The sequence below is a fragment of the Haemaphysalis longicornis genome, unplaced genomic scaffold (genome assembly GCF_048455015.1).
Source record: "Haemaphysalis longicornis isolate Haplotype H1 unplaced genomic scaffold, Haemaphysalis longicornis Haplotype H1 scaffold_256, whole genome shotgun sequence".
Lineage (NCBI taxonomy): Eukaryota > Metazoa > Arthropoda > Arachnida > Ixodida > Ixodidae > Haemaphysalis > Haemaphysalis longicornis.
In genome coordinates, this window is record NW_027526318.1 from 237538 (window position 1) to 243179 (window position 5642).

General features: G+C 47.5%; 1 non-coding gene across 1 annotated transcript; it reads left to right on the forward strand.

Moving 5' to 3' along the window:
* The first annotated feature begins 3722 nt into the window (after nt 1-3722).
* Nucleotides 3723-3795, forward strand: Trnav-cac (transfer RNA valine (anticodon CAC)). Its single transcript has one exon. It is a non-coding gene; the product is annotated as a tRNA-Val (tRNA).
* Nucleotides 3796-5642: the final 1847 nt, after the last annotated feature.

Here is a 5642-nt window from a genome sequence, read left to right on the forward strand (position 1 = left end):
ATCCATGAACTCCTCTCTCAATCCCGATTTTCTTTTGGGTCGGTGACTAGCGCTCCTTGCGGGAAAAAAAAATTAACAACGGTATTGATCAAAACGTTAAGGTAGTATCGGTAGTATGTTTTTTAATAAAACGCGTATTTTAACAAAATTGAATATCAAAAGTGAAGAAACCAAATTAAGACAGCATTGGTCTCGTTTGTTTGATTTCTCACAGTTGTGATTTATTGGAGACTTGTAGTGGCAACGTAGCGGGGCTAGCTACTTCACCAACGTTTTATTTTTGGGAGCAATTATCGCAAAGTCTCTCTTTTTCTTGACGAAAGTTTTCCATGCAGCCCAAATAAACCTAACATACAGGTACACTGCGAATTCCCGAAGGAATAGGATAAAGGGGCACTGACACAAAAATTTTGCATCTTGTTTTTTTTTTGTTGCGATAAGTAGCTAGTGACCTACTTATAACCTGTAGAAACCTCATTTGCTTCAGCGTGCGGCGGTTGTTTAATTAGAGGCATTTTCAATGCGGCCAGTCGCAGTTTCGGTTTCAGCGAGTGCCGCGAAACGATGGATTTTGTGGATTTTGTGAGAACAAATCTGACCACGTGACCGTCGGAGGGATATCACAGAGCAGAGCCGCCGTAGCACTGTCGAATCCGCATCGACGGCAGTTTCTGCGAATGCCCCCACGTACTGATCTCGTGAGGCGCTTAATTAAAAAGCGACCGTGGATGTGACGGAGGCGCTGCGAGTGCAAATGCTACCGCGGCTAAAGAACGACGCGCGACGCTCGAGACGGTGGGTGGCAAGACGCGCGCTGGGAGCTGCCGGCCGGTCTGCCTACAGGTCCGCCTACAGATATGTTCGGCTCAGCACTGCGGCGGATATTCGAGTGCCGCTCTCGTAAGCGGTGCAGATGACAATTTTTAATGCAACCCGCCATCGCATCATTAACTCCTTTCTCATGTAAGCTACCATGGTAGGGACTTGGGGACAATTTCGTGCAGCGGTAACAAGCTATCACTCGAGCTACCTGCGCCGGCCTGGGCCACTTCGCGGCCGTGGCCGCCGCCTGCACAGCGACCGTGCGGTTAGCTCAGTGAGCTTTTCGTGCCTCCGGCGCGTTTTAGCATCCAATGGTAATAAACAGTAATAGAAATAGAGTGCCTGGAATCGCTGTAGAACTTTGGTCGCGGCCAGCTGCCCGATTAGCTGACGAAATCACGGCGCCTCCGCCGCCAACGATCGGGTCGTTCGTTCTCGAGAGGAGAAGCTCCGCCCTCCGGCCCTCCGATTGGAGCGGCGAGCCGGGCGAACCGGCAAAAAACGCCGGTAGTGCGGAAGCGGCAAACACAAACTCGTGACGTGTTTGGATGTTGTTTATTTACAATTGCGCGTGGTCCTCTGCTGGCTGCTCGGTTGCGTTTCGCACACTTCAAAATTGATTTTAAACATGTTCTAGGCTGTATTCGCCGCTGATATTTTGCAGACGATGTATATGTGTTCCCACCAATCTATCTCCGAAGTTATCTCGCCTTCAAAATTTTGTGTCAGTGCCCCTATAAGGAATCGGAGAAGTGTCTGGTGAAAAAAAGAGTTAAAAGATCTGTTTGTTTCGTTGCAAATGAACTGCCGACATGGCTCATACATGCGAACGTTATGGAGCTCAAAGTAATCCACACCCATAAAACTGCACGTTTTAGCAAAACCAAATTAAAAAAGAACAGTGGTTAAGAAAGGTGAGGTGCGCGCTGTTCCAAGAGAAGGCCTGCAAGCAGTGCGAACGCAGGAAAATTTAATTTAATTGAGCCAAATTCAATGGCATACATCACAATAGAAGACAGAAGAGAAATGAAGAGCGTGAGGGGCGTGAAAGGAAGAGCCGGCCGTGCGGCAGAAGACTATCGTCTTTCGACGACATTTGCAGCGAAGCTAGCAGATACGCATACAATTTTCTAACCTTTTTACGCTATCATGTTCTCCCTTCCTCCTTTTGTCGAGTCTCATACTCCACCCCGCTCCCCCCCCCCCCCCCCCCCCGACACGAAATCCTGATTACGCCACTGGTGTGAACATATTATTATTATTTTTTGGTGGTGGTGGTGGTGGGGGGGGGTGTCAGTTCATGGGCAACAAAGCGTGGGGCAGCGCCACAACAAGTGTTTCTGCTTTAGCCTGCCCAGCAGGATCAAGGTAGACAGGGCGCGTTGACATGAGCGGGGGCAGGGGGCAGGGGGGGGCGAGATTGCCCCTAGACCTCCTCCATATGATTTTTCAAGGAATTAAAAATATGAATGAGATAATATGCATAACTATTAACTGAAATTTAAAACTATTAACAGAAAAAACGCAATTATTATAACTGTCAAGAACGAGAAAAATAAAAGATTTTATCAAAAAGAAATTATTCGCACGTTCCGAGAATTGTGGCAGCGTTGCTATCACTGTTTGCAATTTTCTGTTTAGTCTAAATAAGAAGAAATACCACTTAAAAATATGGAAATGTAGAACAAATATAACCATATATGCTCAACAAACATGGAGGCATGAACATGGAAGTAGTGAACTGATTCATCCAAAATTGACAAAGCACGCATCGGACATTATAAATGGGCACGTAACAAACGACTTGTGGATGGACTTTTTATTTTATTGCGGGGTTGTCATCCAAGAATCCCTTTTCTTCATTTTTGCTCACATTCGACGGTTAGAGACAAACCTTAACAACTGTTTTTTAAGCCGATATATTGCGTAAGAGTAGCTTGTACTGCGGGTAATTGCACGAAAATTATTCACACAAAAAATATGTTAAAAATGTACAGTTGTGGTGAGAAAAAAAACGAGAAGATTATTTTAATCAGGGCAACAAAATTGCCACGGGCGACAAAGTGTACATTTATATATACAGAAAGCCCGTTTTAAATGTTGCGAATTTACCTGCGAATTTGCTGCTGTGGCACCGCTCGTGCTGCAAAACGACCAATTTTTGCAGCTGTGGCAGAAGGTCGTTTTGCCGCACGAACGGCGCCGCAGCAGCAAAATCAAAGTAAATTCGGAATATGTAGAGGGGAGAGGGACGAAGTCTGAAGTCGTTAGCGCACTGGTTTCGGGCGGCGGCCCATGGTTGCATGGATGTACCAGCAGCCGGGCCTGCGATTTCGCCCGCGAATCTCCCCTAGTTCGTCCTGAGCAGCGAATCTCCTTCGCGTCGCGGAGCGCGAACTCGTAGAACACCCCCGTGGCCCAGGCCCTGCATAACAGTTAGGCATACCAGGAGGGAAACGGGCCACCATGGGAGAGTAGGTGCGCTTTCCAGACAGGATTCTTGGAGTTCCAGACAAAGTATCCTAGGATGGTTTCCGGCACACGTGGTTACCTTGGTCGCCGCGCATGACAGCATGACAATTCTTTTTTTTTTTTTTTGGGGGGGGGGGGGTGAGGGGGGTGCTTAAGAGCAAGACCTCGTCTGGACAGAACGACCACCCACCAGGTAGGTCCGTACCACGTGGGGTATGAGTGCCCGACAGTTGTGCTGTACACATTCTTTTGAACTGGCGCGGCGAAGAGCCGCTGAGAAAGGTACACGCAGGGCGAGACCGGTATTGCACACGCATGGACTGAATACCGGCGTCTTCGGGAATTTCTACTAGTGGTATGCATAGTCAGTGTGCAGCTTTGAATGACCGAGCCTGTACTTCACCTGCACTGCACCCATATCCACCCCGGTTTCCGTGGTGTAGCGGTTATCACGTGCGCCTCACACGCGCAAGGTCCCCGGTTCGATCCCGGGCGGAAACAGCTTTTTTTTTTCTATTTATGGTCGGGCGTAATCTAGTGGCTCTAGTCGGGTGGTGCCGTTTTAGGACTCACAATATTGCAAACGCTCTGAATGCGATCACCCCTTATTGTTTTGTTATCCCATTCCAACCAGTTAGGATCGCTCAAGGCGCCTGCATCGTACAAAATGGGACCTTTGCCTCTGTGCGCCGATCGTGTTCCGAGGGTTGTTGTCGATTTAAGGACTTCAAAAGGCACGCCTCATTAAGCAGCTAGTTGATTTAACCTTGCAGGAAAGGTTCAAGGTGCCGCAGTGCGTTGACGAATCCGTCGAAACCATTGATAAATCCGTGTCATCCGATGGGTCCTGTATAGTGCTTTTGTATTTATTCATACATTTTCAACAATTCAAAAAATAATGAAGGTTCAAAAAGAAACGCGGAAGTTCAAGAAATGAAAAACAGTGCTTCACAAAATGATGGAAATCCATCACAGCGTATAAATGTCACTGTGACTCGCTGACTGTTATAAAAAAAAGAAATATAGCCAGCAAAATGTAGGTGTCAATGTATACGACTTTCATTTGCAATGTCGGTCATAATGCTACCAAGAAAAAAAAGAGAGTAAAACTAATTACCTATAAAAGGATAATTAGGTACCATACAAAAAAAGCGTGCGAACGATTCCGAAAGTTTGGTTACGAGTCAGATATCAGCACGGCTGTAGGTGATTTTGGCCCCGGTTTAAATTGACTGCCAGCCGTCGGCGAGTAGGGCAACGCGTCGTCTGTGTGGAGGCGCCCATCCGAAAGCCACACACGAGGACGGCGGTTTCGACTGCGAAAGTCTAAATTTTTCTTCTTGGCCAGCATTCTGCGTCGATGAATAAGACCACCAATACGACGACGGTGATCGTTTCGGCGAGACTGACAACACGCGGGGAACAAGACGACTGCCGCCATTGCGGTGGCTAGAGCCACTGTACGGTGGTCATTGGCGACAAATGTACGATTATGAGGGTGGTGATGGTGGTGGTGGTGATGCTGATGAACAACCTTCTAAAAGAACCAGTTTCACGTCGAAAAAAGACAGGGACCTAAAGAGAAGAAAACAGGACAATCGCTTGTCATCGCTTGCCGCGGGGGCCCACTTGGCCGACCATTGCAAGCGGTGTCCTGGTTGCGTCCCAGCATTTGATGCCACACGTGTTTTAGGCAGCGGGCGCGACCAAGTGAAAAGAGATTTTTTTGAGGCTTTGCATATTCACAGGGAGGCAGATAACTGTATCAGCGAGCCTTCCATCGCACTTACGGCAAAAGAGCTAAGCTTCTTGCAAGGGCGCATACGCGGGACGTATAGCTTGGACGTGTGGGGTGGCACGCATCTATGATTGTATATTGTTTCATTTCATTTGTAAGTTTTCTTTTCTTTTTAGCCTTGTCTGTTAGCGTTACGTGTCCCAAGTAAAGCTGTTCAGTTGAAATCTAGCGATTCTCCTGCTTGCTTCTAAGTCCCTGTCTTTTTTCGCTGGTATGTTTCTAAGTAAACACCAACTAGTGCAACTTTCAGCCTTAAGCTTCCAAAAGAAAGGCCCCTATCTCGTAAGGTGTTACAGGGAATATGTGGGTACAGGAAAGGAGGGCGACCGTTTGGTGGAATGCAATTAAGGGGGGCTCTTTGGGAAGATCAGCACTTCCTTTTTGTCCCTATCAGATTCCACACCACCGCATTCATTCTGACATTGTCAGGCTTCTCAGAATGGCCGCGAAAACTTGGGTCACGCACTTAAATCTCCCTTCTTCAAGAAAAATCCCTCTTACCGCGATACTCTTGTGGAGTAATTTTATTGGTGAAAAGGTAGGCTCCAGG